This window comes from Medicago sativa, chromosome 7 (genome assembly GCF_051527215.1).
Source record: "Medicago sativa cultivar Bolivia chromosome 7, Bolivia_mono, whole genome shotgun sequence".
Classification (NCBI taxonomy): Eukaryota; Viridiplantae; Streptophyta; class Magnoliopsida; order Fabales; family Fabaceae; genus Medicago; species Medicago sativa.
In genome coordinates, this window is record NC_140755.1 from 103,438,003 (window position 1) to 103,445,938 (window position 7,936).

General features: G+C 30.9%; 1 long non-coding RNA gene across 1 annotated transcript; it reads right to left on the bottom strand.

Moving 5' to 3' along the window:
- Positions 1–3,184: 3,184 nt before the first annotated feature.
- LOC146911593 (uncharacterized) lies at positions 3,185–6,323 on the bottom strand. The gene is made up of 5 exons (XR_015018724.1): positions 6,028–6,323; positions 5,734–5,882; positions 5,134–5,316; positions 3,750–3,858; positions 3,185–3,547 (listed from the first exon to the last, which is right to left on the bottom strand). It is a non-coding gene; the product is annotated as an uncharacterized LOC146911593 (long non-coding RNA).
- Between the last annotated feature and the right edge of the window lie 1,613 nt (positions 6,324–7,936).

Genomic DNA, 7,936 nt, shown 5'->3' on the forward strand with positions numbered 1-7,936 from the left:
AAGCAACAAACTTTACATTTGTAAGTTTAAAGATCTTAAAATTTAAACTTCCAATTTCAACCTCATAAACATTAAACAACAAACTTTACATTGATAAAGACATTGATAAAGAAACATCATCCTCTTTTTTAAAAAAACAAATCTCTCGAGTGCCTGAGATCCTGCAGGTTTCTACTGCATTTCTTTGTGTGTGTTTTCTTAAAAATAAATCTCTCGAGTGCCTTTGCAATTCCATCATTCTTTGTGTTGGAAACAAAAAACAAACCCATCACAGATCCTGCAGGTTTCTACTGCATTTCTCTGTGTGCGTTTTTTAGTTCCTGCAAGTTTTTGACCTTGAAATTGTAGTCCATTTTTCTGAAAACAAAAAAAAAATATCTTTAATAATAGTAAGAACAGGTATATGTATTATTGGAGGTACAATAGAGCAAGCTTACACACATATTACAAAATCAGTAAGAGAATTACAATTTAAGTCACTGTTTCATTTGCAAATGGAGAGGGATCATTGCTTGCACACATCCAACAAGGTTCTTATTATTGTTTAAATGGAGTCTTGCAAATGAAACTCTTTTCAAGATGGTACCTTGAAAAGAAACTCCATTTGCACAAACAATGACTTAAATACAAGTATACGTAGAAATTTATTTATATTACAAAATCGAAAATAAAAGACGATACCTTGAAAAGATGGTACCTTTGCAATCACAACTCTATTGCTCTATTGAATACTAGTTGGCAGGAACTACAATAAACTAAATAAAAATCAGAAAAACATAAAATAGAAATGAAAAACATTCTCTTCATTGAAATCGATTCAACTTCTAGTCCTTATGCAAAATACAACTACAAGCCTGGAGGGATGGGGATCTTCCATAGTAGTGTACAAGGGTACAATAATGGTGAAAATATACAAGTATAACCCTGGAGGGATGGGGTGATCTTCCATTGTAGTGTACAAGGGTACACTAATGGTGACAAGTTCTTACAATTTTCTCACCGGAAAACCTTTGATACATTATTGCATTCACCGCTTGCTTTCATTCCATGGCTCACCGTTTTCCTTTCACTGCTGCATTCAACGTATTTTTTCTCAAGTTAATTACACTCGAGTGATTGAGTACAAGGGGATCATCTCTCCTCTTCATCTTTTTCGAGTGTATTTCCTGGTTAAAGAAACTCGTTGGATCATCAAATATTTTTCTATCAATCATCAAATATTTTTCTATCAATCAGTTTTTTTTTTCTTTCAGATAGTGTATGTAGTTGTTGTTGATTTGATCTGATTGTTTTTACACATATATGATGGATCATGTTTTTCTATTTTTTGATTTTTAATTTTGGTCATATATGATTTTATTTTATAATGGTTTGATCGTTGCAGTTTTCATGTTGTCAAGAAACAAATTCCCTTTTGCTTAAAAAAAACTAATGCACATGGTAGGACATTTGTTATTATTATGTATACACAATATTAGTAAAAAAAACTATCATTATGTCATGAAATTGGCTAACTAATTATTTTTCTTTGAATAATATTGGGTAATTATTTTATCACTCCCTCAATTCCAAACTAGCGAAAAAACGGGCACTCACGAGCCATCTTTTCGCTCTTTTTATTATGAATTATGTTTTTTTTATGAAATTTTGATTTTGATTAAAACTAAAAATATAAAAGTTTGTTGCTTTCTAGATATAACAAACCAAATTAAACATGATTATCTATTTCAATAACACCAACAACAATCTTTATTGTAGAAAAAGTTGTTTAAAGGTATAATTGGGATAATAAAAATTAAATATAAAAATATACTCATTTAGTTTTTTACACTCTTTAAATGATAAAGAAAAAAAAAGGATATATATATATATATATATATATATATATATATATTCATATCGTGTCTGTTACATTTTTTTTAATATTTAAATTTATTCTTATATATTTTTTTACATGTGTTTGTATTGAAAATTGAGGGCATTTTTGGAAAGATAAATCCAGTCCAAAAGTGCTGAAAGGGGTAGTTTTCTTTATAGTATAGATTATTATTTACTTTGATAAAAAAATTGTCCCATATTATAGGTTTATCTACATTACCAATGATCCATTAAAAAAATGTAACAAACACGATATGAAAATAGTACTGGGTCTATCTAGATTATTGTACCCTTAACTATTTCTTACTTTTTTTTTTTTTTTTTTATCTTTCTAACATTAACAAACAAAATAACTTATTTATTCTTTTAACTAACTATGCATCCAAACATATGTTTCTCGCCGCTTCAAATAATTAGAGTCAGGATCTTTTTCAAACATCTTGACAGTTCAGCCACTAACAATAGCAGCGTCCTTAGCTTTTTTCTTTGAGTGTGTCTGCAATTCCATCATTCTTTGTGTTGTAAACAAACATACCTATCACAGATTTTGCAAGCTTTTGCTGCATATCTTTGTGTGCAGTTTTAAGTTTTTGCAGGTTTTTGACAGTTCATTTTAACAATAATAAGAAAAACAAGTATATGTATTATTCTTTCAAAAAAAAGTTTATGTATTATTGTAAGTACTTGATAATCACGTAAATAATTCGGATGTTTTGCAAATGAAACCATTTCTAACGAAACCATTTCTAACTTTGGAGCAAACCATTTATGTGGATGTATGTATACATGTGATATATGCGACTGATTTATATTATGATAGAAAGAGAAATACACAACTAAAACAAAGTGTTAAATAAATATGAACATAAACTTCAGTTTGTTGCAATGATTAACTTATGTGATATATATCAGAGGTTCTTATGTTCCCTTTTCACATACATTCCTTTTACTACTACAAAATACCCCCTTTAATAGCACTCATTTTGGCTCTTAATAGCGCTTCTCAAGCGCTAAGAAAGCCCCCGCTATAATAGGTCAGGAGCCTATAATAACGCTTTCCAAACGCTATTAAATAGCAATACGTCAATAGCGCTTTCAGAAAAGCGCTAATATAGCCTTATTCTAGTGCTATTGAAGTAGTTTTTCTAACAGCTGTTTCTTAGCATTTTCTGAGAAGCGCTATCGTAACCTTTCTACTCAAATAGGGGTTTCTTAGCGTTTTACTGAAAGCGCTAATAAAAGTTGCGTTTTTTTTAAAAAAAAAAAAAATCTGTAACCAAAAATTCTATAATAAGATACTGAAATATGAGTATAGCAAATTACATTCATGATAATCTCATTACAAATTGATCATAAACTTAATTATGAATGTCATAATACTAGTCAATCCACAATTGCCAATAAAAAAAAGCTCCTAAAAGCAAACTATACAAACCTTTATCCTTCTCATTTTATCAGTAAATTTGGAATTGAACTAGGTCTTCAATTTTGCGCAAGATAGAGAATGAAGCAATCTAACTAGGTTAGGCTCCTTAGCAAGTATCTTATATTTTGCGCAAGATAGAGAATGAAGCAATCTAACTAGGTCTTCAATTGTCATATTCAGCTGAGTCATAATCTTTGAATAACTAAGCTTATCCGCAGTGTTGAATAGTAACAAGGCAGCAGCCTGTAGAAGAGAATTTTCAAATATTTCAGTGTCACAATAATCAGCATAACAGAAGAGAAGAGGATGAGTCTCAGGAAGGTAATTTCTTTCACAAGTGAAGATGATGATAACAAGTGAGTAAATAGAAAACCATGAGGAACACAACAAAACCATTAGTTGTATTTTGTTAATTAATGACCGAAAGAGAATCAAGAGTGTATACCTTTAAAAATACATTCACCAAAAGCGCGATTGAACAGAAGGGTGGGATAAGTCAAACATTGACCGATGAACCGATTCAAGGTGATCTTTTTTGCGACCAATTTGCTGCTCTGCAAATGATGAAACAATACACATTATTCCCCTATAACCACAAGTAACATACATTCAAATCTGGGACAAAAAGAAGAATGCAGCTGGAAAAATATATATGCATGAGTATCAATCAATGGTAACAAACATGAAAGCACACAAAAACAAGAAAATCTATAAATTCTTATGTGAAATATTAGTGCCTAAAGTGAATCTGTGCACTTGTCTTTTAAATTCTTTTGAACAAACAGAAAAATAGCTTTGATTAAGAAAGTTCAACATATACCTTTACCTTTCATAATTCCACTCACTCGATAAACTTTTTACTTTAAATTAAAAGGAATTGAGTCATTTCTTTCTTCTTGGCATACTTGGAAAAATTTATAGCCATAACAATATTCTGCTCATCTAGATGAATGCCACACAATCATCCTTGTCTTTTTTTATTTGCATTGAAAATTTAAAACAAACAAACTCCATAACAACATGGAAGATAGAGTTCAAAGATAATTAACTATATATCAACAATCTATGTTATCTAATCATATCATCATAGTACGTATAATAACTAGAAACTTTGTTCTATTATACTAGACAATAGTAAGAGTGCCTTTGCCTTGTTCTATCATTAGAAAATCATAGTCAAAGACACATTACAAGCACAATGTTGTAGCACACTACTAATAAGCTATTTAGAAAAAACTACTACGCACTAGAATCCAAACTCCACCTCTAAAAGTTAACGTTTATTTCTTATACTATACTCTATCTCTACACACCAATAATATTATAATGGTACTAACCTACTACAGTCATTTTCCACATGCCCTAAGATCTAGTAATCCATGTATTATTATAACAATAACAATAGTACAACAAAACAAATAAAGTTCATATTATAAAGGAAAACAGAACAATGAAAACGCAAAAAACAAGAATTATAGTGTAAACAAAGCAATACACAGTTAGCCCTTGTCTTGCCAAAACCAAATAAGCATGGACTCTGACACGGACACCTGACACGACACTGACACGGACACGTCGACACCGCTAATGTAAAAAAACAATTATTTAGGACACCGGTTCGACACGTGTCGTACGGGTGTCATAGGAGTGTCGGACACCAACGCGTGTCGGACACCACGACACGCCTAATCCTAGAGGTGTCCATGCTTTATAGGCCAAAACACACAGCAGCAAAATAAGCATTTCACTTTACGAAGCATTGTTAGTTTTGATGAAGAAATAAGCCATTCAAATTTAAAGAATTTAGAACAAGAGGTGAAGTTATATACCTGAAGTGCTGAACAAATCCTTCTCTCCACAAAGAATATGAAGAGTTGAAAAGCAAGAATTAGGCTAAATTTGTGAAGCTACCAACCAAAAAATCACACTAGCACCGGCAACTTCACCAATTAAAGAGGCAAAATTTGTAAGGTCCATAAGATGAAATAAGCATCATGTTACAAAAACAATGCCTACAAACATATGTCAATAAATAATGATGATTAACAAACTTGTAAAGTTCTAATGAGGCATTGAAATTGGCCTAGTTTCCAGAAAAGCAACACATCACAATTAGAATTAACATTCACATGAGAGAATCCATCTTGGCAATTAATCTAACAATAACAAAAGAATGAACTCAGCTGCAAGCTTTTAAACAAGAATGAATATCCAATAGTTTGAGACACAAATCCAATCTACGACAGATAATAATGATATTCATGAAAGATTAATTTTGACATATTCAATAACCATTAAAAGATAAGGCAAAAACCTAACAATTGAGTCTTAAAAATAAAAAATAACTCAAACCAGACTCAATGAAAAATGAATATGTACCCATAACAATTGAAGTAATGAAAAGCAAAGAGAAGTGGATGAGAACTTACATATAACTTGAATTTAGAAATTCTTGAAGACACGCAGAAAGAGGGAGAGGGAAAGAAAATGAAGTAGCTGTGTTGGGTGAAAATGGCCGTGAAGATTATTGAAGTAACCATATTGGATGGTAGAGTGCAGAATCAATAAAAGCCCCAACCTGATTCAGAAATTGAACAAACCAGTTAATAAGAACAAATTTCAAATATAAGGAATAGATCTTTAAAAAAAATTATAACGAAGAGATGGAAATTATATATACGAGCCCAGAAATTGAACACATTTGGGTTTAATCGATTTCTTACTTTCAACCAATCTTAGGGTTTCAATAGATTTTAAGGACAGTTCGACGAGATAGAGATGGGTTCGAAGAGTTCGACCGGATCGAAGAGACGGAGATACGAGGCGTTAAATGGATTTGAAGGATTCCATCGATGGGCTATACAAAGAGATGATGGTGAGATGGATGGTGAGTTTGACGGAGGTGTGTGAGACGGAGCTGGGTTTAACGGTGGTGGGTTCAGAGAAGGTTCCATGGGTATGGTTAGTTCAATGGTGAGTGACTCAGACGGAGAGAGAAGAGATAGATCTATGTAATGTTTGTGAGTGGGGTTTTGCTGAGAGAAGACAAAAAAAAAAATATTTTTTTTATTGGTTAAATGGCCTATAATAGCATTTTTGCCAAAGCGCTAATGAAGGAAAGCTGAATAATAGCGTTTCTTTAGAAGCGCTAATGAAGGAAAGCTGAATAATAGCGTTTCTTTAGAAGCGCTAACGAAGGAAAGCTGAACAATAGCGTTTTTGAAAAAGCGCTATCTAACCCAAATTCTGAGTAGCCTATTTATAGCACTCGACGAGAAACGCTATCATTGTTCTGTATGTTGCCTTTTTAATAGCATTTTAGCGAAAGCGCTATTAAAGTGGCGCTATAAAAGCCCAAAATTGTATTTCATCCCATTTTCATAATACTTTTTTTTTTCTTTATATTCTCTTTGACTCTTAAGTTAGACATTTACTTCTAGGTGACATCCATTTACTTTAAAGTGACATTTATGTGGTCACATCACATGCCTTTAGTATTCAACCAGGATCAAATGAAAGAAAACTCAAGTAATACTTTGTAAACTATCAACATGTTCGTTTTTTTATTGATAACAAATACTCATTTTATCAATAATAAATAAACACACATGATTTCTCGGTAGTTTATATTAGTTTAATATTTTTCAGTGAATACTTATTTAAGTTTTTGAAAAAATAAATTGACCTTGACAATAATTAGAAAGAGACAATTATGTCTCTGCTTGCTAGTAATTAAAAAATGGACAATTTTATCTTTGAAATAATTAAAAACAGTCAATTTGATACCTCCAGTTTTTTTTAAAGGAGGATGAGATAAAGATAGAATTGTCCCAACTTACTTTTTTTTTTCGAATATAAGATGTGATTTTTTTTTTAGAGATTAAATTGAGTCTAGAAGTTTTTTTTACAAAAGATAAGAATTAACTAAACATGTTTTATAGATGTTAAAAGACTAAAAATTGTATAAGGACAATTTTTTTTAGGGGATATAGACACTAAACTTAAACAATACATAAGACAAATTAAATTTAACATCAATAATATACTCCTTTCCAACCCAATAGCAACCTGGTTTTGAAAACCCTAAACTTTTTTAGTGAACATGATACAATGTTCTAGAAGAAATAAAGGTCTACATGGTTTCTGTTTCTATTTTCTATTTCCATTTTTTGTTTTCTGGTAAAAATAAAAACATTTTACTAAGTGACAATTATTTTGTAAATAAAATCAAAAACATTTCTGTAAATGAAATCAAAAATCACAAATGAAAATAAAATTATCGCAAATGTTTAAACTCACTAGCAGATACATGCTTAAAACTAATGCGGAAAATCTTCAAAATCCATTAGAATATTTTGGGGCTTTATATCACGATGTAAAAGACCGCGAGAGTGCATATACTCCACAATGTTTATTAGGTAATGTGGTAACCATATCGAAGACAAATTAGAAAAACACTTTAAACTTCTTGTTAAAAATATGGTTTTCTTGATAATGAAACTATAATTACTAGTTGTTTAGCAAGCATCAACACTGTTTTTAACCGAAATTTTTTATTGAAAAAGTTAAACAAGTCGTCAAGACTTGGTTCATGAGATCAATAGCCATGATTGTGTAGTCACTCTCGACTCG